Source organism: Oxyura jamaicensis, chromosome 6 (genome assembly GCF_011077185.1).
Source record: "Oxyura jamaicensis isolate SHBP4307 breed ruddy duck chromosome 6, BPBGC_Ojam_1.0, whole genome shotgun sequence".
NCBI classification, from domain to species: domain Eukaryota; kingdom Metazoa; phylum Chordata; class Aves; order Anseriformes; family Anatidae; genus Oxyura; species Oxyura jamaicensis.
This window is the reverse complement of record NC_048898.1, coordinates 12,690,651-12,718,522: the sequence shown is the minus strand read 5'-3', so window position 1 is coordinate 12,718,522 and position 27,872 is coordinate 12,690,651. Positions and strand designations below refer to the sequence as shown.

At 40.1% G+C, this 27,872-nt stretch overlaps 2 long non-coding RNA genes across 4 annotated transcripts in view; both read left to right on the top strand.

Moving 5' to 3' along the window:
* Positions 1-27,872, top strand: part of LOC118169262 — a 409,250-nt gene that overhangs the window by 99,252 nt on the left and 282,126 nt on the right. For 2 of the 3 annotated variants that reach the window (XR_004751988.1, XR_004751987.1), the window contains exon 2: positions 5,934-6,029. This is a non-coding gene — a long non-coding RNA (uncharacterized LOC118169262). Of the gene's footprint in view, positions 1-5,933; positions 6,030-6,867; positions 7,088-27,872 lie in introns of those variants that run through there. The other variant, XR_004751986.1, reaches the window with a different exon arrangement.
* LOC118169264 lies at positions 12,620-27,219 on the top strand. The gene is made up of 4 exons (XR_004751992.1): positions 12,620-12,659; positions 20,104-20,109; positions 24,776-24,778; positions 27,113-27,219. It is a non-coding gene; the product is annotated as an uncharacterized LOC118169264 (long non-coding RNA).

Sequence of the window (27,872 nt, the reverse complement as noted above, 5' to 3'; positions counted from 1 at the left end):
ATCCTTAAGGAAAAACTTGAACTTTAATGATTCTAAGCAATACTTGAAAGCTTGGAAATGGGTTCAGCAGCTGAAATTCAAGGATAAATACCCATTGGCTTCAATAATTAAGAAAAAAAAAAAAGGTAAAATAAAAATTCACAACAGCTGCTTTGTCTATAGCTAATCAGAACCATTTGGGATTCCTCAGGCTATGAATGTTATCAGGAAAGAATGTTATCTTTTTTTTTTTTTTCTTTCCACCTATATTTCTGAGTACAATAAAATGATCATGTAGCTTTTGAGGGGTATGAATGTAATTTTAAATTTATAACATATAATATTAATATTGACTTGTTAAAAAGCTGTATGTTGCATTGAATATTACTTTGTTCATTTGCCCACAGGTTGATAAGCACATATGTACACAGATCTGAAGACCACCTTTCTCCTGTGTTCCACAAAATGGATCAATAGGGCAAAGGAATCTGATCTTATGCTGTTTAATTAGTGTGTGCAAAACTACTAGAAAAATATTTTGCCGAGGTAGTTATTGATGCTCTTATATTTTCCTCTGTGTGTTCCTGTGATAGCTCAGCCACTTCAGAGTAGCCTGCCTCAAGTTATTCTTCCTTCCCAGTCTGAGTAGGAGTTCCTCTGCTTTCTAAATGACCTGACTTTCTCATCCATTGTTTCACCTTGGATACGGGGGCAACTGACGCTGGCACAGCCTGTTTCCTTGGCCAGGCCACAGGGCCTGCTGCAGGGCCTTGGCCAGGCCGCAGGGCCTTGGCCGTGCCGTAGGGGTTACAAAGGCATTGATTGCAGCTCAGTAAGTATAGGCCAAGCCCCAGCACAGTGCAGTCTTTCATATCTCTTTGGAGTTGCCAGGGTGATGACACATTTTTTTAAGCTTTCTGATAGTCTTTTAGGATTTTGCATTTGTTTCGAAGCACTGTCAGTGCCCACTGCTGTAGATGCCTGCTCATATCCTCCCACACTCCCTGCCACTCATAACTATCCTGCCTCAGGACAGGTCTCTAGATGGCATTCCTAAGTAGTTTGTTAACCTTAAACAAAACCTGAAGCGCAATCAGGAGACATAACAAGAAGAACATGCTGGTTTGAACATCCCAAGGATACTTGAAGTTTTGAAGAGCTATTGTAACTAGCCTGTAGGAGAAGAGGGAGGTGAAGGAAAGGGAGAGTGAAAAGGTGGGGAAAATAAATCTCCCCCTGTATGTACCTTCTATAAATGGGCTTCCTGAAGAAAAAAAAATAAAAAAATAGAAGGTGCAATTATTAAGTTTCTGAGATATAGTTCCCAAAGTATGGAGTTGACGGCAATGCTGAGTACAAATACCAGATGAGTCTCATGATCACTAATGGCTCAGCATGACATCATATGGTATGGAATATCTCTTTGGCCAGTTAGGGTCAGCTGCCTAGTTCTGTCCCAGCTCCTGTTGCAATCCCAGCCTGCTCAATGGCAGGACAGTATGAGAAGCTGAAAAGTCCTTGGCTCAGGTTCCCAGCCACAAAGTTTCCATTAACTGCTTGCTATGAGAAAGACACGATGCATTTGGTAGATCAAGTCCTTCACCTCCTTCACCTAAATGACCTAATACCACTGGGATGCAACCTTTGGTCTTGTCTGTTTCCTGCAGTGCCTTAGAGACAAAAGATTGCAACAACCAGTCTTCTGTTCTCTGTTTCCTGTTATTTCTATAGAGAGAAAGAAAAAAAAATGTATGGAAGTGAAGAGGTGTAGCTGCAAGACAGCTCAAAAAGATATGTAACTCATTTTGTACCCTTTCAAGAGATGATATTCTCCCTCTTCATCCTTAAGGAACTCCTTAAACCCTCAGAACTAAAAGTAGAATTAACTCATGGTGATCTTTTTTTTTTTTTTTCTTTTTTTTTTTTCTTTTTTTTTTTTTCTTTTTTAGGCATGAAGTTATGAACTTGCTAATCCACTCTTTTATCTTGTATTCACAATTATAATGTCAAGATTGAATAATCTGTCTTTATCTCCAGGGTGACAGCTATGTAGGAACTTCAAAAGGGACAGTTTTGCCAGCATCTAAAGACTCTTGTTAATTACTATCATGAAGTAAAGCAGGATGAAAAATGATATTTCTTTTTGACAGTGTTGTAAAAATATCAGTAATGAAGCAGTACATTTTAAGTACCTTAAGAATGCATTTAACTGAGATCAAGACCATTTAATCATGGTGCAGGCTAATCTCTACAAGATACAATATAAAAAGACGTGTGTGTTGCATTGATAGTTTAGAAAGCTCATAATTGGGAATAAAATATTTTGTTTCCATTTTTATTGAAATTGGCTGAGACGAGTTAGTAATAGTGTTGATATACAGTGTGCAGAAAGGCTTGTATTGTTATAAGTGTCTTGTAAATAAAATTTAACTTCCATTTTCTGATCTTCTTATATTGTATATTCCAGCTTTATGTTGTTTTCTCTGCTGTTGGACTTAAATGACCTAATTAGTGTAAAGCCAGATTATATATGTTAATACAACCTGTAGCAAGCAATTTGTTGCCAGCAGAGAATATGAAGTGTATTAACCATATGCCCACGTTTCTGCAGGGCTGGGGTTCTGCATTGCGTGTAGGTTTGTCTCTGTGGTACCTGTGGAGAGACAGAGGCCAAGTGAAACTCTGCGAATGGGTGAATGGAGTGGTATTTGCTCCATAGGCTACAAGAGCCATATGAAAGAACTCTTTTGATCAAACCAATGGATTTAGACCCATGGCCAACAACTATGGCTACATTCTCACCTTTTAAAGTGGTGGGGTCATGCTAGTTCTTTCAGAATCTATGGAAGTGTAATACAAATAAGTGCCCAAGTAATCACCTTGCTATTACTAAGATGAAAGTAAGTACTTCATACAGCCTAATGATAGGTAAAAATAAGGCTGAGGTTTTCAGAAAATATATAGTATTTTCTTTACTTTTAAAATCTAGTTTAATATAATATACCACTATTCATATCACTAAAAACATATTAAAAACAATAGATAACTTAAAGTTGAAGTGATGTTGGTGCAAGAATGTAGATTTTCATAACTAAGCACTTGCAGAACAGTAATTTTGTGAGTTTAATATTATATCAGCAAAGGTTTTGAATGGTAGCTGATCATAGAATCATTACGGTCAGAGAAGACCTCCATAATCATCTGGTCCAACCATCACCATACTATCAAAGTCACCACTGAACCATGTCCTGTGGCAGGGGGTGGGGAGGCCAGGCCTGCACCCGATGCTGCCCTCAATGAGGGTTGCCTGCGGGCCATATTTGAGGATCGGCTGTAGGGACAAAAACTGTGCAGCTGCCACAGCCACTACCTGGGGCTCGGCTGCTGCCACCCTGCCTGTGAGCCCCTTTCTCTCTATGTTAAGGTTCCTTTACGGCCTATCTGGCGTTGTGCTGCAATGAAGGCATGCAGTAATTGAATCATAGACTCATTAGGATTGGAAAAGTCCTCCAACATCATCTGTTACAAACATCCCCCTACCACTACTATCTCCCGCTAAACCATAAACCATGCCCTTAAGCACCAGGTCCAACCTTTCCTTAAACACCCACAGGGACTGTGATGCCACCACTTTCCTGGGCAACCTCTTCCAATGCCCTTCTGAGAAGAAATGTGTCCTCATTTCCAAATTAAACCTCCCCTGGTGCAACTTGAGGCCGTTTCCTCTAGGCCTATCACTAGCTACCTGCGAGAAGAGGCTGACCCCCAGCTCCCCACACTGTCCTCTCAGGTAGTTGTAGAGAGCAGTGAGGCCTGACCTGGGCCACCTCTTCCCAGACTAAACAACCCCAGTTCCCTCAGCTGCTCCTCACAGGACTTGTGTTCCAGGCCCTTCACCAGCTTCGTAGCCCTTCTCTGGACATGGTCCAGGGCCTTGATGTCTTTCTTGAAGCGAAGGGCCCAAAACTGAACACAGTACTCAAGGCCACACTGTGGCCTCACCAGAGCTGAGTACAGGGGAATGATCCCTTCCCTGGTCCTGCTGGCTACGCTACTCCTAATACAAGCAAGGATGCAGTTGGCCTTCTTGGCCACCGTCATGCTTGTCAGCTCATGTTCAGGTGAGCACCAATCAGTACCACCAAATCCTTTTACTATGCACAGCTTTTGAGCCAGTCTCCACCAAATGGCTGTCATTCCAAAATCCTTATGCTGGTAGTAGCATGTCCTTAAGGGAGATCATTTTATTACAAGCATAAAGGGAGTAAGCAATTGCAGAGGCTTTGGGTAAGAGGAAGAAGAACTACCCTCCCTTGTCGCTATGCTTCACATCCCAAAAATACAAGATTTGGCAGTGGTTATTCACAGTTTTCTTGCAGGAGCTCCACTGTGACTCTACAAGGGATGCCAATTTGCATGATATGAACCAGTCCCTGCTGCCAACAACTGAATTTAGCAGTGCTGCTCACTTGTTTGCCTACATGTGCTGCGTTTGTGCTTTGTGATGTCTTGAAAAACATCTAAAAATAAAGGGAAGCTGGAATATTCAAGTGAGATAATACTGCCTCCTGGCAATGGAGAATCAACAAATGGAATGTTCCTTGTGTCTATATAACTTTGTAATGGTGTCATCAGTATGAAAACTGCAGATATAACATATCTAGTCCAGGCTTGGAGTCTCTCGCTGCGTAACAGAAGGAAATGCTCTGAGTGTGGCTTTCCCTGTGTACATAATTTCCCTTATTTCTTTTACTTAGGGAAGAGAAGAATTTCTGACATAGAAGCTGAGTGCATAGATCATTGTGGTTAAATGGGGGGCCCTGCTTTTTCAGTGAAGAGACAGCTTTAAGCAATTACCAAGGTGCTGTCAAGAAATCATAATGGTTAAGTCAAGCATGGTAATGGCAGCATTGTGGCACTTGTGCTTTTAGAAAAGTGAAGTGTCCATTAGAGCTAAGGCTTGAAAAATAGTTGAATTTAGAGTTAATTTTAGTGGGATCTGCGGGGTGTTTTTTCAGTTGTGCTTGAAACTGAGAACCTTGTCTATCACTTTAGGTTGGGGTGAAAGTTACTGTTTGAGTTTATCACCAGGTTCTGTTTTAAAAATACTGAGGAACTTTGAAGGAAGTACTGCAGGTTTTTTTTTTTTTTTTTTTTTTTTTTTTTTTTTTTTTTTAAGGTAGTTCTAGTGCCTGAATAGCTTTCAGAAGTTAAACCTTGTACCTGCAGGATGGTAGCTTTGTAGTGCAAATGCCCCTTCTGAAAGTAGGTGTGAAAAATTAAATGATTTGATATGTCCATAGCGGTGTCAGTACACTGGGACTTCTGAAAAGCTGCAGTCCTCAGATGAACTTGTATCAAGTGAGCCTGTGTAGTCTGTGCTGCCTGCCTTGCCATCAGAGCAGTGCCCACAGTGCTTCCAACATGATTATGCTTGAAAGTATTGTAAGTGGAAGCATTTTAAGTGTTCTGTTACTAAAACGATGCATGCAAACAGGCACAGCAAAATATCAATAATAAATCTAAAAAGAGTGACCTGTGAAATGTGGAGTGTCCCAGGGTGATGGAGCCAGAAATCATTGCTATTCAGTAGAATTGGCAGAAGAGAGCAGCGTGCGATGAAGTGGGCACCCCAGTTTGGGGGGCAGAGCCTGTCCCAGGGAGAAACTGCAATAGTGTTCTTGCACAGCTCTTTGAATTGCTGTACTAAGAAATCACAATTAAAATAGGTCATTTTGTGTGCGTCTATAACAGCAATCAAAGTGCAGTGGTGGTTTAAGTGTTTTAAAATGGCTAGGCCAAGTCACTCTCTCACATGGCTGGTTTTGATATGTAAATAGTAAAAACCATGGTATGTGCATTTATGCTTTTAGAAATATATGATTTGTTGCTACGAGTAAATCTAGATTTTGCTTTTAAGAATTATTACATGTTGGCTTATTTTATTCACACAGAAAATGATGATGAAACTACCCTCAGTAACCAAAAACTGGAATGGATCAGCCTTTGCGTGTGCCAGTTAATGCATCTGTCATGCTGTGGCCAGAGATGTAAGTACAACTGATTTTAACATTTCATTATATGTAATTATTGGAATTTTGGTCAGAACTAACAGATTGGAAAAAAAATGTCATATTCGCTAAGTTGCTTCTATTGATGTGGTTGATAAATTCATTGTCTTAAATGTGTGTGCATGTGTGTGTGTATATATATATATATGTATTTCATTAAGTTTAAATTACTTCCCAACTGCTATATGAGAAGACCTTATATGACTTTTTATTTTCAGTCTTCAGCTTCTTAATCAAAATTTCAGAATAACTTCAGTTTATGGTTAGAAACAAATGAAAATGACTTTCAGTGACAGTAACTGAGGTTACATTACACATAAACATTCTTGGTAGCAGAAGAAAAAATCTTCCTTTTGAAGTGACTGAATTGCACAGGCAGAAGTATGGTGAGTTATTACACAGATCTACTGTAGAAACACATGGATACAGAGGAAAAAAGCTTTTGCTAATATTTTCAGTTGGTTTTAAATCCTAAGTAGCACGTACTTGCCTGAACTAAAATACAGTCTAGTTTTTGCTGAACACTTCAGTGAATTACTGCTGCAAAAAAGTGGAGTACGCAGTAGCTACTTAACCAGATTTCCCTAAAGACAGCTCTACTAGGCTTTTTGAAACTAGCTTGTCTGACTCTACACAGAAGGAAAAAAATATTTCAATGTCTCTTTTGCAATTTCATTCAGACCTTAAATTAATGAGCAGAGTATAGCCAGTTTTCAAGCAGAAGACGGAGGGATTAGTGAGTGAGGCATGAGAAACAGTCAGTCTGAAGTAATTCTCAGAGTATACATGAATAATTGCAGCGATGCTGCATCTCTAGAAAAATCTGGATTTTCAGTTGGTGTTTGCTTGGATCGTCTGAGGCAGAAGGCTGTGAACAGCACTGCACTATCTCAATATAATACTTTGAGTTTTTGGGGTGGTTCTGCTGAAGATTTTAGGGATTTTTCTGCTGCTTCTGTGGTCCTATAATTGGAAGTGTAAAATTACATTTGCTGTAAATATTCAGCCACCTAATAAAGATAAAGAATGAGACTACATTTTTGTTCTCCTTTACATCCATTTGTCTGTAGGAATTGATTCACAGTTTTAATTAGTCCGTTTCACAAAAATTTCTTCCAAGAAGCCAAAGTTACAAGCATTTAAGACTTTTTTTTTTTTTTTTTTTTTTTTTTTTTTGAGGGGGGGTGGTGTTCCCTTTGGTTTCTAAATTTGTACTTGCAGTATTATTTTTTAGAAATGTTAATTATTAGCTCATTCAGAACTTCTGTATGTAAAATTAGTGAAAGCCTGCTTCTAAACTACTGGTGCATGTGTATGTTTTGTTAGGGAAGTATAAATTCTTTCAAAACCTGTGTCATTTCTATTAAGAGTATCAGGAAAAGGTCTAGGTCTACATAGAGCCGATGAGAAAATGCAATCAGTGGTGTGTTACTGAGCCCCTTATCTGTTGCTGGGAGAACAGCTTTTGATTTGAAAGGAACTGGGTAGTTGTTTGTGTTAATCAAAGGATCTGTTCAGAAGCAGCAAATAATCCCATTTATTAAAAAGGAGTATAGTCTCCATTCAAATCTCTGGCTGTCCTCAAAGCATAACTACCTATGCTACTAAATAACTTACCTCCTTGCTTTACTCTGAAGTCCTTAAATCTTCTTCATCCATGCTGTGTGCATGGGTGCCTTATTCCTTGGCCTGCTCTCAGAACAAGGCAGCTACTACCTGTTATATGAAACCTGGATGGCTGGCAGGATAGTTGGCTCCAGGGACCTATCACTCTAAGCAGTATTGATATAGTAGTGCTCGATCTGTCAGTCTTTCAGTTCCTCACCACTGTCCCATGATGTATAGATGTTCAGAGATCCTTGGGGTGTGCAACATGCAGTCTCACAACAAGGCCATAAAGGAAGGGATCTGGCATGCCATGCTACAGCTCCCACTACTTAGGGTACGTGGAATTGGAGGAGGGGATGCCACAGGGGTTCCGAAGGACATCTGTCTGCTCCTGCTGCTGCAAAGTGAAGGCACAGCCAGCAAGCCCCGTAAGGGAGTGATGTGAGTGGCTATGACAACACACACCATTTACGGCTGTCTGGACCTACCCAGTGCTTCCCAGGACATCTGCTTTAGCACTGTAGCAAGCAATTTGTTGCCAGCAGAGAATATGAAGTGTATTAACCGTATGCCCATGTTTCTGCAGGGCTGGGGTTCTGCATTGCGCGTAGGTTTGTCTCTGTGGTACCTGTGGAGAGACAGGGGCCAAGTGAAACTCTGCAGATGGGTGAACGAAGTGGTATTTGCTCCACTATAGCTCTAGCACTTGATTTCCATGTTGTAGTCAAAAAGAAAATGATGGAGATTCATTCTATGCATACTCTGTTTCTACTCACCATTAAATGTAATGTAAAAGTATATCCTTCATTTCAAGGTATTGGCTGAAGGAAGACAGCAATTCATCTGACTAAACATTTTCACATAAGTGTATCAATTCATTGCTAAATGCTGCTGGTCTCTTCTCCCTAAACATAGGATTTATAAGTCATTGAAAGCTGTAAAAAGGAATCCTGTCCTAGTACATAAAAATGAAAATCATTGCTTTTGTTTGGAAACCTCAGTTGATTTTTTTTTATTTTTATTTTTTAAAAAGCCAAATTAAGTATTTTGATTGATTAAAAGGGTCAAACTATTTGGATGTTTGTCCCAGTCCATTTTTTTTGTCTGTATGTTTGTCTTTTTTTTTTTTTTTTTTTACACTTAAATGTAAGAAAATCAAGAAAACATTGGAAATTTCAGACTCTAAATGCATGGTAAACAGTTGCCTACTCAGCTGCAGTATCAGAAAATCTGTTGCTGTATTATTGTCTGTTTTAAACAGTTCAGCAAAAATTATCATACTGACAAGTCCTAACCTGAGTGCTTAAATGCTGAAATGCCTGTGGTAGTAGATTTATAATAAACACAGTAATTAGATAAATTCTGAAATACTGACTTATATTAATTTAGTTCATGGACACCCAAATCCAGCAAAACATTTACATGTAATCCCATTAAAGTCAATATAATAGAAATTATGTATGTCCTTAAGTGCTTTTTTGGATTAGGGCCTAAATTCTTGTTCTTTTCCAAGAAAATGTTGTTCAGCTCCTGGCTCTTAGACACACTAATAAAAACAAATGTTGCAACCTGAATATCTGAGTAATGAGGTGGTCACTACACCCAGCTATTTGTGAAGCTCAGTCTTGCCACTCTGCACTTGCCTAAGCGCATCTGACTTGAGTCAATAAATAGATGATGATAAAGAGCTGAGAGACTGAGGAGAAATGAGCTCCATGAGACAATGCTTATGGGAGAACAGGCTATGTAACTTCACAGACAGAAGAGCATGGACCAACTATGTGAACACAAGTTTTAAATAAATACAGATTATTGTAGATTAACCATTGTAAAGCAATTCCTTTTTCTGATGTCTTTCCACAGTTAAGACAGCAAGCCTTTCTCTTAAATGCTTTACATTTCCTGAAGGAAAAGTCTTTGAATTTACTGAGGAGTAACTCCTCTAGAAACTATACCCTGGATATATAAAATGTAAAAAAAAATAGCCTCTTAACAGCCATACTGTGGGAGTGGGGTTATCAGTGAGAAGGATAAGAGTCCTACTCTGGAAAGGGACTCCTGAATAAGAAGGCTGAGAAGGGGTAGGTGGTAGCTGAGCACAGGATGCTGTCGTCATTGGGTGAATTACAGAGATTAGATGCCTGACAAACCTGAGAGTTGTTTTTTGTTGTTAGAATTACTGTTCTTGTAATTTTGGTATTTTTCCTCTTAAACCTTTCCTTTTTTAGGAATGTATTTAGGGCTTATTTATTTAGGGCTGGAATTTAATGTGGATACAAAAAGAGACTGCTTGGGAACTCTGGAAAATGATTTCAAGAGCTCTGTATTTGAAAACCTTCTGGCTGCTACATACAAGGGCTTCTACCTAGAATCCTTCTCACTGTAGATCACAGCACCTTGCAGGAAGATGGAAATAGAAGGAAGACAAAGAATATACCTGACCATCAAACATTCAACATTTAATAATTAAATGACGCTACTTGAATACCTGCAAATGTGTGTATATAATGTTCTTTTTCTACTTCTGTCTTATTCAGACTTATCACCTGAATTAAAAAACAAAAATGCCTTCCACCTACATAGTATTCTATTAGGCAGTTCTGTTGCTCTGCTAGCTCTCACTGTTCCCATCCAGTTTCTTTTGTTTATCTGCCTTATATGCAAGCACCTTCATCATGAAGTTCTTTATTACTTTGCTCTCAGATTTTCTCATGAGACATTACCCTGCTCCAAGAGCAAGAAGTTTGTAATTTGTAGTGTTTTCTGTTTGAGTAGCAAACCTGAAAAATACCAGAAGTGGGAAGGTCACACTTTTCTGGTAAAAATAAGGATGAAACATAATGCAAAGCTTTTGTCGTGGAGGAAATGCAGATGTGATTCAATCCAGGTATAAGAGCATTCTGCAACAGCACTGGAATCAAAAAATAATGGTTGTACTTAGCTTGGACTGTAGGCACAGTGCTGTCATGATGTTTTTCCTGTATTCATGATTCAGATAGCAAAACCTACTCTGACGAGCTGGCACTACTGGATCTATGGCAGCTGTTGCAATGCATAATTAACGCAGCCATGGGATACAGTTTCAAATACCACGTCAGTGCATGCACAAAGCCAGCAAAATGGGCACTACTTCCAATAGTCAAATATTTATGATTAAGTAACTTTTTAATGGCATGTACATTACACATTTTCACAAAATTCGGTATGGAGAGGATGGATTCCCAAATAAGTTGTAATTGAGAGACTCCAGAGGAAACTAATGCCATTTTTTTCCTCTGTAAAGAGCAAGAGAAAGATGAATTAATGTTTGCTTAAGCAGTTTGGGCTTTGTACAGCATAATCAACAAAATGAGTAGAGAAAGAAACCTCTAGCTGGCTATTTCACATCTAAGTAGGTCAAAATAAGAGAAGGAAGAAAAAATTTGATCAACATTTGGGTAGTATGGTAAGAGTTTTGAAGCAAGCTTGTAGGTGAAAAAGGTTTCTCAGGGAAACAGTTATGTAATATTTATGTTGAACTGCTTGCCTGGCAGGTTAAGGAAAACAACAAAGAAAAAAGTTTATTATGGCTTCCTTTTGTATGTGCTGGTAGCCTTCACTGTATAATAGGAAGAGTGTCTTGTCTTTTAGGTATTAATTTGGCTTCCAAAAACTGAAGATGTTACTAGTGTGTATGCTTAGTCTTCAGTTATCCAAACCTGTATGTGCTTGATCAGCTGAAACTGAGCTGCCATAATAAGGAATTGTCTAGGGGAAAGCTTGAAGAGAAATTTTGTAAAAAGAGAAAAAAAAATGATCTAAATATAAACTGCAGCTCTGGGGAAGATCCACATATAAAAATCTACTCTAACTGTAGACTTCATTCCTGCAGTGCATGTTTTTTTAGAAGACTTTCTCTTGTTGTATATGAAGTATGTAAATTTCAATTGTATTCCCAGTGCCCACAGTAGAAAATCTGCTTCAGGTGTGAAATTTAACAAATGAGAAGTACAAATTGATTTTGAAATTTAGATTGTACTCCACCAGTTTTAACGCTTGGGTTAAATTAATGAAGCTTTATAAATTCCAAGTAGCTCAAAACCTTTAGTATATAGACAGATATACAGAATATGTAGACAGATATCTGTGTATAATGTTGTTTCAGGATCTGAAATGTTTCTGGAAATATTTTATGAATTTAATTGAAATATGAAAAAAATCATTATCAGGCTGAAAAAAGAGACTGTAAAATATGTGTGATATGGGTTTTCTAAATTCCTTTGAGATGTAAATGTAAATTCCTTTTCGTGGTAAATGGAGTCAAATCGTGGTAAATGGAGTCAAATCCAGTTGGGGGCCGGTCACTAGTGGCGTTCCCCAGGGCTCGGTGCTGGGGCCGGTCCTCTTCAATATCTTCATTGATGATCTGGATGAGGGCATTGAGTGCAACCTCAGTAAGTTTGCAGATGACACCAAGTTAGGTACGTCTGTCGATCTGCTCGAGGGTAGGAAGGCTCTGCAGGAGGATCTGGATAGGCTGGACCGATGGGCCGAGGTCAACTGCATGAAGTTCAACAAGGCCAAGTGCCGGGTCCTGCACCTGGGGCGTAATAACCCCAAGCAGAGCTACAGGCTGGGAGATGAGTGGTTAGAGAGCTGCCAGGCAGAGAAGGACCTGGGAGTGATGGTTGATAGTCGGCTGAATATGAGCCAGCAATGTGCTCAGGTGGCCAAGAAGGCCAACAGTATCCTGGCCTGTATAAGAAACAGTGTGGCCAGCAGGGCCAGGGAGGTGATCGTCCCCCTGTACTCGGCTCTGGTGAGGCCGCACCTTGAGTACTGTGTTCAGTTTTGGGCCCCTCGCTACAAGAAGGACATGGAGGTGCTCGAGCGAGTCCAGAGAAGGGCTACGAAGCTGGTGAGGGGCCTGGAGAACAAGTCTTACGAGGAGCGGCTGAGGGAGCTGGGATTGTTCAGCCTGGAGAAAAGGAGGCTCAGGGGTGACCTTATCGTTCTCTACAGGTACCTCAAGGGAGGCTGTAGCGAGGTGGGGGTTGGTCTATTCTCCCACGTGCCTGGGGACAGGACGAGGGGGAATGGGCTAAAGTTGCACCAGGGGAGTTTTAGGTTGGATGTTAGGAAGAACTTCTTTACCGAAAGGGTTGTTAGACACTGGAACGGGCTGCCCAGGGAAGTGGTGGAGTCACCATCCCTGGAGGTCTTTAAAAGACGTTTAGATGTAGAGCTTAGGGATATGGTTTAGTGGGGACTGTTAGTGTTAGGTCAGAGGTTGGACTTGATCATCTTGAGGTCTCTTCCAACCTAGAAAATTCTGTGATTCTGTAAGACTTTATTTTATTCATTTTTCACTACGTATTTGACCATAGACTAGGGATAGTGGTTGAAGCTTAAGTTAAATGACTTTTCTATCCACAAAAAAAAAAGGGGGGGGGGATTAATTCAGTGTCACTAATATAAGACATGTTTTTCCTCCAATCATCTATATGCCACCCTACCTTTAAACAAGCTTTTGTGAAAATCGGAGTTTATAGCCATCAAACAAAATCGCCTAAGTAAACTAGTATATGTGTTGCAGTAAACTCATTCTTGTTGGTAACAATTAGTACTAGATTTTTGTAATTAAGTTTTTTGCTTCTTCAAAAGGCATGCAGTAGAGTCCTTAAAGAATCTCTTGCACAGATATTGGTAACTTGTGGAATGAATAATCAGGTCTGTCAAGAAATGGTTTAGCTTCTACATGTCATTTCAACAAGCTCTGAGAGATCTGAAGCAGTGAAATAGGAAGGCCAGCTTTCCTAGTAGATATCTTTTTAGCTAGTGTGGTTCTGAAAAGCCTGGAGAAATATGAGGACCATAGAGGCTCTGATAAGCATGACCCCAAGTCAGGAAATGATAGCTAATGGGCTGGCAATGAATAGTGATTGCAGGTATCTCACCACCTCTGTTTTGTGAAACTAAGAAATTATGCTTCAAATCGAATCCCTCCGATTTTGCAACCTAAAAAGACATGTATGACATATCTGATATAACTACTTCAATCATACATACCTAATTTGTTGGTGTAGGTTGTTATTTTCAAATTAAAACAAAAAATTATCTGATGTGGAAAAATGAGAAGGGAGGTAGGCTGCATTTAAAGCAAAACAACAGCCTTGCAGTCCCATGACAACAAAATAGAGAGGATACCTAAATCAAATAAATGTTTTTTAGTTTTACATGGCAGTTTTTGATAGTTCTTGGTTCCTTTCTAAACTCATTGGTAAGAGCACAATTTCTTGGCTTACAGACTCCAGGCAGTTGAGCAGTATCTGCCCCCTTTTTATGAGTAGGGTTTCATCTTAATTGATTATATTCAAGATGGGTGTTACACAGCTAACTTAGAGCGAACAGAGGAAATTGCTCTTCTGCAGAGAGTAATATCTAGTTAATACATGGAATTTTATTAGTAGTATATAAATGAATAATTATATATATTTTTTAGAATTGAGAACAAACGTTACCTAGTCTAACGTTACTTTAAAATAAGTAAAGAACTACCTACCAGAGGGGAAAATGTAGGTGCATCTTGTTATGTTATAGGCTTGGGTGATGCTTAAATGAGCCAGAACAAAGAATCTATTTGGAAAGAAGTTACATTAGGATTTGGTCCAGTTACTTCATATGTGTCCCCTTTTGTTGTCAGCTGTGGAAGGCTATCCCATAATAGGTGGCCCTGTCAAAGACCATTTAGGTAGAATAGGAGTCTCCTAGTAAAAATGGAAGTAAATTTTTCATCTACCTACAACAATGAGCGCAAATGTTTCCAAGGTGTGTGTGTGACAACCAAAACCAGGAGCAGTTTTGTTTGTTTATTTATGTTTTGTATAAAAGGCTTGGAACAACCCTGCAGTGCAGTTCTGACCTTTTCATCTACAGAACTAAGTGGTAGGGGAAATTGGGTTTCCTGTCAGCTCTTACAATCTGCTATTTCTCTCCTTTTTCTTGTGGTCAATACTTGGCTTTTCTCTAAAGCCTTGCTGGGGATATTGTTATTTCAGTTAGACCATGAAGACCCTCACCTGCCACTGCCAACGTGTCTCCTAGCAGAAATAGATTAGCTCAAATGACAGGATCCAGGCAAAAGTTCAACTTTAATGTTTGATGCCTTATAGAAAGCTAGCAGCATGCAATACATGGCTTAGCTGCACTTCACTGTCAATATGTGCCGTATTCAGTGTTGGCTCTTATATATTTTTCTTTCTTTTCTTTTTTTTTGAGATGATTTTAAATGCAGAGATAGAATAGATTTTTTTTTTTTCTTGTAAAGGAAAAATGTTTCTAGTTTGTTGTAAGATGAGATGACAGGACAGAAGAAAAGTAGAGGATGATGACACAGAAAGTATTATAAGTGAAAAAGATTAATTAAGTGAATCAGTCTGATTTGTGAAATTGATTAAATTAGGCAATTTCCTAAGCCAAAAGGGATTTATAGGAGCTCAGACAATGAGTAAGCTCATCTGTACTGCCTTTTTTTTTTAAAAAAAAAAAATATGGTAAAATTCTTGAAATTTTTAAAATGTAAGTAGCTGAAAATCGTTACGAACCAGACTGGGCCATGTAAAATACATCACAGGCCTAGCAGACTTTGCTTGGGGTGAAAACAAAAACTTAGCTTCAAAATTGTGATTAGAACTGTTTTGTTAGAAAGTACAAAAATGAATGAATACAAATGAAGATCAACCCTCAAAGTGTAGATGATTCTGTGGCTGTTGTGATCTGCAGCTCTCTCTCCCTGCAGTTGTGATACTGTAATTAAGGAGAATTAATTACCATCGAGGTCTTGTTAAGATTAATGCTGGTGAGAAAAGGGGCTAAAATGGATAGTCTTCTGTATCCTGGGCTAATCCATGGACAACCTTGTGGAAAATAAATGACAGGAGGAAAGACTTAGGGGAAGCTGACTTAGCAGAGTGTCAGGGTATCAAAATCAAAGGCTTCACATGAAGAAATAGAGAAGTCTGGCATGATCTGGAAAAAGTGAAATCTGTGGGACCAAGGACTGTGCTTTTTTTCGTGTTCTTTTGTTTGATATTTTGGAAGGAACTTAGTATTTTGCTATTTCTGAAAAAGATGAATCCTTCTCAAGGAATGTGGACTTATAAAAGGTACTATGCAGATAAGTTTTGGAGAAATTTTTCTGTATAGAACATACTCATCATGCCATCAACATGCAGATCATGACAAAGAGGTGTACTGGGTCTGGCTGGGATGTTAACTTTCCCTGCAGCAGCCCATACAGTGCTGCGCTCTGCACTTGTAGCTAGGACAGCAGTGGTATCACACCGGTGTTGTGCCTGCTGCTGAGAAGTGCTGGCACAGCATCAGGACTCTCTCTGACCCTCCTAGGGGGTGGGCAAAAAGTGAGAAAGAAACATCACCAGGGCAGCTGACCTAAACCAACCCAAGGGATATTCCATACCATATGATGTCATGCTCAGCAATAAAAGGTGGAAAAAGGAAGAAGAGGGGAGGGGTGGGCTCTCAGTGCGAAAGCGTCTGTCCTCCTCCCGAACACCGGCTACGTATGTTGAGGCCCTGCTTCAAGGACGTGGTCAAGCATCGCTCATTTGTGGGAAGTAGAGAGTAATTTCTTTCCTCTGCACTTCCACATAGCCTTTACTTGTTCTGTTTTGTTATTCCTTCCCCACCCCCCCCCTTTCCCTTTTTCCCCTTTAGTTGAATTCTTTAATTAATAATAATATTTCCTTAATATTTTTTTCCATTTAATTAAATTATCCTTATCTCGACCTGTGAGCTGTTCTTTCCTTTACTTCTTCCCCTCCTCATCCGAGGAGGGGGAGTGAGAGAGCGGTTGTGGTGTTCAGCTGCCTAGCACGGTAAAACCACCAAAAAAGGAAAGAGCGAAGCGAAGGAAGAGCAAGCGAAGAGATGGTGTAAAAGCTGTTATTGCAGTTTTGCTAACAATAACATACTATGTTTAGTGTAAATTAAAGGCAAAAAACAGGATATCTTTACAGAGAACATTGCATTTTACAGAAGGTGTATTGTGGCAGAGCTGAAGCCTTGGTTGTATGGACAGATCTTTGAGAAACGCTGCCAAAATATTCAGCAAATGGACAAATAAGCCATGAGAAGCAGAAGAAATAGCTTTAAGTGGGAACGTATCAGGGGCCTGCCCAAGCTGGTTGTTCTGCTGAGGAGAATGTCTGTGCAACTGTTTTCTGAGTATTGGTCAATATGACGTTGACTTCTTATTTTGCTGAACATTGGAGGTTTTTCTTTTTCCTTAAAAATAGACTTAGATGAAAAGAATAAAGGGTTAAATAAAAGGACAGAACTGCAGATAAAAAAGAACATCTACTTATGAATAAAATATTTCCAATCAATCCATAACACATTTGAAGGCTTCAACTGACCTAACTCTTTTGCAGTACCAGCTGATTTAATTTGACTGAAAAACCAGAAAGCCCTCTGTTCACCCAACTGTATAATTGACTTAAGGAGTGTGAATAGCCTGTTACTCCTTCCATTTGATTTTTCTTCTTTATTTCTGGAATGAATGTTGCAGATAGGTGGAAGCAAAACTCTGTTACTTTGCAATGTTTGTTTTTACAAATGGAGGCTCTGTTTGTGAAAAGGTCGCTGTATGACTTAAATTTGACAAGGTCCCCTTTAATAAAACCTCTAGAATGCAGTTAGGCTTTTGCGATTATTTTTGACAAAGTTCAGCTGGCAAATCATAAGTTCAGTGAGGACAAGTAAATCTAAACTGCCCCATGCCAGCACAAGTTCTTCTGGTACTAGCGAAGTTCTTCTGCACACTGAAAAAAACCAGGACACCATGCAGAAGGGTATAGAATTATTTAGGTTGGAAAAAATCTTCAAGATCATCAAGTCCAACCATCAACCTGACCTACTGAGTCCTATTGTTGAACCATGCCCCTTGGTGCCACAGCATAGACTCTTGGTCCATCAGTAAGGCACAGATCATCAGTGTTAGATGCACAAAAGGAAAATAAATAAATAAAAAACACGTAAAACATTAACGTGGGGAAAGTGGCCAGACAGATTCAGAGCAATGGAAATTGTAGTGCCCCGAATGCTGAAGAGGTGCAGCTTTATTGTAGGGAGGATGAGAAGAGTCATACCATTTTTAAATGCTGCTTTCTTTTGTCTTGTGTAGGACTTTCTTGTAGTTTCATCGCATTTTGCCTCCCTGTTGTTTTCTTGGTGTACTGCTGTAGTCATTAGTCACTGCCAGTATCCTGGAAGCCAGTAGGACCGGCGAGAGGCCAGGTCAAGGATAGGTGCAACAGACTGCTCCACTGAGAGGGGACAGGATAAAGCAGCTGAAAAGACCAGAGCACTTAGTGTGCAGAGAGGTTGCAAAGGAAAGTGATGCAGCAGCTAAGCACTCTGTTGTGAGTTTCATGTGACAGTAAGGATGCAGCTTCCGTTGTCCTGCACAAATTCCTTACTGAATGGCTTCAAGGCATTTTCTAGAGTAAACACTCCTTGTGAAGAAAATTTCTTAGGAGGAAGACCCCAGAAACAGCCTATGGTCACAGCATGTTTGGTATGAAAAAAGATATGCAAAAGACTGAGGAACTCAGTGGCTGCCTCAGTGTTTACTGGTAAGAGCAATATTCAGGAACCCCAGGTCCATGAAACCTGTGGTAAAGTCCAGAGCAAGGAAGATTCTTTCGTGATTGGAGGTCAATTAGGTTAGGGAACTTCAGAATCAATGGGACTTGCACAGCTCCAAGGGACTTGACAGGATACACCCACATGTGCTGAGGAAGATGGCCAATCTCACTGCAAAGCCACTCAATTTTATCTTTGAAAGGTTGTGGCAATTGGGGAGGTTCCTGAGAACCGAATGGAAGGAAGTATTGCTGCCTTGCGCAGGGAGGGGTTGGACTAGGCAATATTCAAAGGTCCCCTCCAATCTCAACCAGCCTGTTATTCTATGAAATTGAGCTTTTCTAGTAAGTGAATGAAACTGCTTGTACCACACAGCTACCTGAATTCTGTACTCTGTTTGAGGGATGCATAAAAAAACGCAGTTACTAGAAGGATAAGGCTCTTGCTGACAAGAACACACAAGCTCTTTGGTTGAAAACCTGTCTACAGGGCTCCTTTTTAGATTACGTAGAGATGAGATGTTCTGTGGCTGATCCTGTACTTCATAAAAATCAGTGATTAAATTTCCACTGGGGATAGGATGTAACTGGTGAGCTCAGGGAGGGCTACAGTATCATAAATATAGATGTCTTCTCAGGAGTGCCTCAGGGAGCAGGGCATTTAGAGTAAAAAATCTGTTTCCTGCTTGCCCTCTGTTGTTACTCCCCCTGAAAGCTGCGGGGCTTTGTTGATCCTTGGGGGGGCAGCTGCTAAAATTGCAGTGGAAACCCTTAAGATAACAGACGCTATCATGGCAAAGAAAGAAGGTTGATTCAAATTGCTATGTTCACTTTTTTCTAGTGAAAGAATAAAGTTACCTTGTGCTCTCTGCCAGATACTCTGTTCGCATTGCCTTACCTTCACCTTCACCTTCATGTTGGTAAAATATAAATTTATTTCAAAACTTCACTTGTTCTGGTGCAAATATGCAAGAAATATCTTCTCTATAGCCCTCCTGTTGTTGAAGAGATTTCTGACTTCCCTGTGTCTAGCTCAGTTAAATTGTAAGTTAAAGTTAAAATGCATGGTTTCCTATGTATGTATGTGAGATCCGACACGACTAGTTCTGAGCTCTATATGCTCTATAGTGCTCTATGAGCTCTATAAGAGAATGAAGAAATAACATGAAGACTTCAGTAATACTTGATAGCTGATGAATAGCAGATGACACTTATGTGGTATGTGATTGAGTGAAATGCTATGGAATGGCATCAAATCAGCTCACTGGTGAGATTAGTGACTGAAGAACTAGACTTCGCTAAATAAACTGGTGTATTGAGGGAAAGGCTGTGGATGTGGTCTACCTTGACTTCAGTAAGGCTTTTGACACTGTTCCCCAAAATATTCTTCTTGAGAAACTGGCTGCTCTTGGCTTGGACTGGTGTATGCTATGTTGGGTTAGAAACTGGCTGGGTAGACAGGCCCAAAGAGTCGTGGTGAATGGAGTCAAATCCAGTTGGAGGCTGGTCACTAGTGGAGTCCCCCAGGGCTCAGTACTGGGGCCAGTTCGCTTTAATACCTTTATCAATGATCTGGATGAGGGGATTGAGTGTGCCCTCAGTAAGTTTTCAGACGACACCAAGTTAGGTGCGTGTGTAGATCTGCTCGAGGGTAGGAAGGCTCTGCAGGAGGATCTGGATAGGCTGGACCAATGGGCTGAGGCCAACAGTATGAAGTTCAACAAGGCCAAGTGCCAGGTTCTGCACCTGGGGCACAACCACCCCAAACAGAGCTACAGGCTGGGAAATGTGTGGTTAGAAAGCTGCCTGTCAGAGAAGGACCTGGGAGTAGTGGTTGACAGTCGGCTGACTATGAGCCAGCAGTGTGCTCAGGTGGCCAAGAAGGCCAACAGCATCCTGGCTTGCATAAGAAACAGAGTGGTCAGCAGGGCTAGGGAAGTGATTGTCCCCCTGTACTTGGCTCTGGTGAGGCCACACCTCGAGTACTGTGTTCAGTTTTGGGCCCCTCACTACAAGAAGGACATGGAGGTGCTCAAGCGAGTCCAGAGAAGGGCAACGAAGGTGGTGAAGGGCCTGGAGAACAAGTCTTACGAGGAGCGGCTGAGGGAGCTGGGCTTGTTCAGCCTGGAGAAAAGGAGCCTCAGGGGTGACCTTATTGCACTCTACAGGTACCTTAAAGTAGGCTGTAGCGAGGTGGCAGTTGGTCTATTTTCCCACGTGCCTGGGGACAGGATGAGGGGGAATGGGCTAAAGTTGCACCAGGGGAGGTTTAGGTTGGATATTAGGAAGAGCTTCTTTACTGAAAGGGTTGTCAGGCATTGGAATGGGCTGCCCAGGGAAGTGGTGGAGTCACCATCCCTGGAGGTCTTTAAAAGACGTTTAGATGTAGAGCCTAGTGACATGGTTTAGTGGAGGACTTGTTAGTGTAAGGTCATAGGTTGGACTCGGTGATCTTGGAGGTCTCTTCCAGCCTAGATGATTCTGTGATTCCGTGATTCTATGTTTCTTCATCTTGTCGTGAACTTAGGCACTAAGTAGCTTGTGTGCTCTCTAGCCAGAAATATACTGAAGGCAGAAGAAGGTTTTTTCATGGGATTAAATAATCAGACTACATTTTTTTCAGTGATGATGAAAGGATTTTGTAGATGTTCTCCTGTAAGGGAGATGACTACAAACATGTCCATTGCTAGGTGTTTCCATGTAGTTAGAACCATTTGTTCTAATTCAATATGATTTTTTTCCCCTTGTTTACATGAGTTTAGTTGTGAAATATTCCCAATATTTCCAAGGTCAGATGTCATTCAGATATTTTGATGGGAATATTTTGATATTTCAGTGACATAAAGTTGATACTAGAAGATTTTTTTCCAAGACAGCACTCTGTTAGCTGACTTCTGTGTTTTGTCTGATACCCCTGTTACTATAAAAAGGAAAATAATCTATTCTTGAAGAGCTGTCAGAGGATTTTTTTGCTAACTTGTTCCAGACAGTAGTTCTCATAGCAAAGACATCACATTCATACTCAGATCTTATTTACTATTCCTAATGAGAACAAATGTTTGTATTCCTGTTATAGTCAGTTTGCTCATCCTTAATTTGTTTATGAAGAAGCAGTACTGAATGTTCTGCAGCATCTGTGAAATATTAACAATTACTTCCCCATTACATCATTACTAAATAGCATACTAGTTTTCTTGTGGATAGATCTGTGAATCACCAATGAATGGAAAAGTTTTTAGAAATTTCATTTTTAACAAAATCACCCTTTAGATGCAGACAGCTTTAATATTCTTTATTATAGATGCTTTATGTTTACTAAATCTCTACAACTGTGTATTGTGGCTTATGTTACGTAGCTGTCTCATAGCCATGTCCTTTGGGTGTACAAATGGATGTCTGGGTAAGCCTAAAATGAACAGTATGAGTGTAGAGAGGCACCGAGCAGTTGGTGAGATTTCAGAGAAGTCCACCAGCTAAATATTCCGTTTGACAGAAAGGGGTCAGGTTGTTACCATGCAATCTCACACTGGCCACAGTATAGGAGTACAGGAAATCAATGGTGACTGACAGATTCTAGTTGTGGGCACAATTTGCTGCTTGTCTCATTCATTGCTCTGTGATGAAAGAAACCTGCATTGGTTCTTTTGCTAGGATAAAATTGCTTCTCTCTACGTGTCAGTTCTGGTGCTTGATTTAGCTTGCAAGGGACCCAAAAAACTGCTGTTTCCCTCCTGTAACTGCCTGTGCCCTCTGCGCTTTCAGAGGGAGGAGAGTGAAAATTCAGTGGTGGTTTCTTTTCCTGCTGGTAGTTTCAGGGTTGCAGGCAGTCTCTGTACAGAAATTAGGGGGGCACTTGATCTGATTGCAGGTCATGTAGCTAAGCTCAGGACTACAAATGATAACAGATGTATCCCAATGTGTTCAAGAAACAAAAATGCTCTGGGAGGTGCACTAATGACAGTTGGTTATATTGAGATGTAAAGTGTGTGTCAATGCTGCCAACCTAATACTTGCATTGAGGCAGATGGGTTACAGAAATGATGTAAAATACACACGGAACTTAGTTTTCCTCTTTCAAAGCCTGCAAAACTTTCAGAGACAAACCTTCAGAAAATGAAGTCCTGATTGAAGCTGATCAAATTAGCTGAGGACTTCTGTGTCATTGTAGACAGTGATATGGACAAGTCCTTTTTATTATTTAGTTGATGGTTAGATAAAAACATTTCAGCTTACAGAATTAAGAGACCAACACATTTTTTATTTTATTTTATTTTATTTTATTTTTTTACGGCTGTGACACCGAAGCACCCAAGTTGGTTGGAAAGTAAAGAAATTCTAAGTATTAGGTTCTTTGCAGTATGATACTGGGAACATGAAGGATATGGACTAATATGCTATTGTGTGTGGAACAGTAAAGCTTGGGCAGTGAATGCAGTAAGATTTCACTGTTAATATTAAACTTGACTTTTTTTTTTTTTTTTTTTTGACTTACTGGTTTCTGTGAGAGAATGCAGTGAAGGACTAGTAAGAGAGGGATTTTGTATGGATGTTATTCTTTTCAAACAGAAATTAAAGAGAGTATAGAGATTTTATTTTCTGTAGCTGGGGCCATTAGCTGGAAATAGCAGAGAAAGAGAGAGACTTGTGTGTTAATTTACTCAACAACACAGCTGGCTTGGGGTGGGGGGGCTGTAAGGAAAATAAAGCAAATGGTGCTAGAGGTTGCCAAACAAAGTATATCCACTTGACATTGAATAGCATTAATTCAGTAGTGCAATAAAATGGTCAGACTTCATCACAAAATAAGTTTGTTCACCCATGTTCAAGAATGATCGACTTGAACTGGAACAGGTACACAGAACTGCTATGAGGTTAATGAAAAACCTGTCTTCTGAGAAGAGACTGAAAAGAGATTGCTCATTTAACTTAGGAAAATGAAGCTGAGTGGGATCTGAGTGCTGTCTATGAATACATCACAGAGTACGGAGGTAGGCGAAATGCAGTGGAAAGAGATGAGCTACTTAATCTCTGAAGGACAGGCACAAGAACAAATGGGTACAAACTGGTTATGAATAAATTTTAGGTTGGAAATTAGAAGAAGGTTCCTTGCCATTAGAAGAGTCAGACTTTGGCGTAGCCTTAATTAGAGTAGCAGGGGCAAAAAATTACCGAGCAGATGATAGTACATAGTATGTCACTGATAGCAGGGGATTGGAATCAGTGAATAAGAAGATCCATTTTGGGTTCGCTTCCTACATGCCATATATTCTTTCCTGGGAAGATAAATATAAGCTGGTCTCCATTTGAAAATCATGGCATTATTCATTCTACAGTACTTTTATACATAGTTACTGCAAAAGTTATTTAAATATAACCAATCATGTGTATCACTATTAAGCTGTTGACATCTCAGTGCTGCTAAGCTCAATACTTATAAGAGAAGTTGACGTAGAAGAAGAAAACTTTTGCTTTGGACTAAACAGATTGTTCACTGAGATACTGTAAAGACAAAGCCCGTATATTTTAATTTGACCAAAACACCAATAAGATAATTTAATAATGAATGTATCCAAGCTGTAGGGAACCAAAGGGTGGAGTGGGGGGAAAGAAAAGAGGATTTTGATTATTTAGTTAATCTCTCAGGGGTTACAGTAAAATTAAAAGGCACAATGATACCTTGTCATTCTGTTTTCTCCAGCCTTTTCTAATGTTCCTCTCATAGGAGATAGAGCAAAATGTAAATGATTTGAGGTGTACCATAGAGAGCAGACTGGTTTTAGGGACGAGAGTAGTACTTAAAAATTATCTCATTACCCTGTTTCTTTTTATATCTAAATCAATGCTATGCTATCCCAAATGGATAACTCAGTTATGTTTTGGTTTATGAGACCTAACAAGAAAGATGAATCAAAAAAAAAAAAAAAAAAAAAAAAGTTGGGTGAATTTATAAGATGCCATCAAATCTAGCTCATGCTTCTATTTTAACATTGATTCAGTTTACCTGATATAAAAAATGTGCCACTTGGTCTAATAATAGAAGCAGGATAAGTGTTCAGGGTAGGTGGGTTTGTAAAGTATAAATAAATATTTGTATTGTTCTTCAGGACTTACTGTAAGGTCAGCCTGGTTCAAGCTCAAACTTAGATCTCTGCAGCTAGGCTACAGAGGTGCTCAGTCTGTCTTCAGACCCTTCTAATATTAGCACAAAGCCACAACAGGCAGTGGGAGCAGAGTTATGCATCACAGCTGAGGAGTTGAGAAAACTACTGCTGACCACCGCCTACTTACTGCTTTTCAAACAAGCCCCATGAGTGCTTGCCTCTCTTCTTGGGAGGTGGACCTGAAGGTGCTCCTTACAAGCAGAGACCACCACCTGCCACCTCTTTGAAACAAGTCAAGGAACAAAACTTCTGTGCAGCTTGGCTCCAGTCACAGCTGGAAGGGGGCATCAATGGCAAGTAATACAGAGCATAGGAAGTATGTATTTTGTCTATGTTTGGGCATATTGGAACCCCACCCCTAAAATTAATTTTTATCACAACTGTTTAAGAAGATGTGTTGATACTTCATGGATGAGTTCTTTCACATTGTAGACAACATCATGGCAACCTAGGCAAGTGCACCTAGACAACTGAAACTGAGACATTTCTGCTGCAAGTCTTCCATCAGGCACAAAAAATACAATTGTATGACAAACGTTTTGCTTTTAATAGCACTAATGACCTTGATAGAAGGTATTCCTAGGGATTAATGAACACCTGAGGTTAATGGAATCAGCTCCACCCAACCAATCATTAATTATGAGCTCCATACTTTGATCATTAGTGTTGAAAAACAAAATCAATTTTACATGGTTTAAGGCACCTTTTGACCAGTGATATCAACAATACAGATTGTTAATTTTGAAAATGACCTTCCTGCTAGATTTTTCTTTTTTTTTTTTCCTTCCCCACATTTACCCACAGTTCAATAATGTTTAAGTACAAAATGAAAATGCCAAATTTCAGCATGCTGTGTTTTGAAATGCCTAGTTTAAATCCCGAGGTGTGTTGTAAAAAACTGCTTTTTTACATGGAGCACTTGCAGGTTCCAGAGTCTTGCAGATGGCAGTTCTTAACATTTTTGTATTTTCTGAACACTTTGGACCTTGTGTTTTAATTTAATAATGTTTGAGTTTAATGTACTATTAAACATGTTTGTTTTGTGCATGCCCTACCCCTGTAGGTACGTACTTGGTGGTTAAGAAGTTGTGTTGACACACACTTGTGCTAATGTCTGTTTTAGATGCAAATCCTGAATTTTCTGGGACTTCAGAAGTACTAAGCGAATTTTCAGGTATATTCCAGTAATTTCAGGTGTTCCACTGCAGACTACAGTAGACTAATTTTTATAACATACTGCATATAGGCTCTTTCTTTTCAGCTGTATACAAAAAAAAAATATAGCGTACGTTCTAGTAAAATATACCACTTGTTCACACGTTATAAAATATAGCCTGAGACTGAGCAGACAAAACTGATGCCACGATGCTGTTTTGGAATAGGATAACATGCACATCACTAGCCTCTTGAACTCCATAGACTGGATACTCTCCCTTCAATGTCAGAGTGTCATGTATAAACTTGAACATAGCACTCTATTTCTATGACGTTGATGCTAAGCTTTTTATTAAAATAGATATAAATACACAGTCAAATAGCAAGAAAGAGTAACTTGCAAAAATAGCCTTATTAAAACATTTTTGAAAACAAGACAAAAACAAATAACTATTATTTTTTTTTTTTTGTTACAGAATAGACTTTGATTTAACTCCCTGTATATATATATTTATTAAAAGACTGTCAGTGGAGTCCTAGCCCATTGAAGACTGTGACAGAATATCCTGTCTCTTCTGTAGAGTTAGAATTAAATGTGAAAAAATCTTATTGCATTAAAAAAAAAAAAAGAAAAAGAAAAAAAAATAAAAGAAAAAGAAAAAGAGAGAGAGCAGAATAAAAGAATTTGCTTGAAAATCTATTAAAACAAAAATAAAAACCACTTGGCTTATTCGAGTGTCAAGGCATACTTTCTAGAAATTCAAAATGCTTTGATGTTTCTGAAAATGTTTCTTATATAATGTTGTAGTGCCTGACTTAAATGGTCAGTTTGTCTGAGAAATCTTAAACTTTTGTACCTTTCCTCTGAATTTTCTTACACACATTACGCTGTTGATAATACAGCTCTGTTTCTGCTCAGTTTAAATGGAAACACCTACAAAGTCTGTTTTTTTTTTTTTTGGTTTTTTTTTTTTTTAATATATATATATATTTAGTTTTACATGAAAAACAGTTAGTTGAATAGTTACTCAAGTGATACACTACTGTCTGTTGTACTGTGAATAAATTTGTGAAGGTTTTGATGGTAGCTCCTAAAACCTCTTGCAACCACAGGGACACATTCCCTCTTTTATCATGGCAGAGCTTTATTAAGGTTATTTTTCATAGGATGGTTGGTTTCCATAGATGTTTCTCCTTAGGCTTTTCATTCCGGAATAACCTACCAAGGAACAACTTGTTTTAATAACGTTATCCACATGAAGGTGCTGAGGGAGTTGGCAGATGTGATTGCTGGGCCGATCATCTATCAGCAGTCATGGTCATCCAGAGAAGTCCTGGATGACTGGAGACTTGTTAATGTGACACACATCTATAAGAAGGGTCGTAAAGAGAACCTGGTGAACCACAGGCCTGTCAGCCTGACCTTGGTGTCAGGAGAAGTGATGGAACAGGTCATCTTGAATGCAATCACACAGCATGTGCCAGACAACCTGAGAGGAAGGTGTGGAGAGTTGGGGTCAGCCTCCTCTCACAGATAACGAGAGATAGGACTGGAGGGAATGGCCTCAAGTTGTGCCAGGGGAGGTTTAGGTTGGAAATGAGGAGACATTTCTTCTCAGAAGGGCATTGGAATGGTTTGCCCAGGAAGCGGTGGCATCACCATCCATGTGAGTGTTTAAGGAAAGGTTGGACCCTTATGGACATGGTTTAGTGGGTGACAGTGCTAGTAGGGCGATGGTTGGACCGGATGATCTTGGCAGTCTTTTCCAACCTCAGTGATTCTATGATTTTGTAACTGCGTGCTCCGTCGTGGTGCAGTGCCGGATAGGCTGCAAAGGCGCCTTGAGGCAGGGAGAAAGAGGGGCTCGCAGGCAGTGGCTGAGCCCCCAGGTATCAGCTGCGTCGGCTGCCCAGCTGCTGTCCGTGCGGCCGATCCTCAAGCACAGCCCCAGGACAGCCTTCATCCGGGGGGCAGCGTGTGCGGGCCCAGCCTTCCTGCCCTTCGCCTCAGGCCCGCGGCCGGGCCCGGCCCCCTGGGGCTGGGATCCGCCGGTATCAGCCCGTGCCGGGGCGCCTGAGGGAAGCGGAGCGCGGCGCTCCCCTCCGCCTGGCGGGCTATTGGCTGGGCTGGCCGGCGGCGGGCGAAGCGGCTCCTCCCTAGGGAACAACGACGGCCCCTTTCCAGCTTGGGAAAGGCTCCGCTCCGCTTGCCTTGTCATATGAGGCCCTGACAGCGCTCGGGGCTGGGCAGGAGA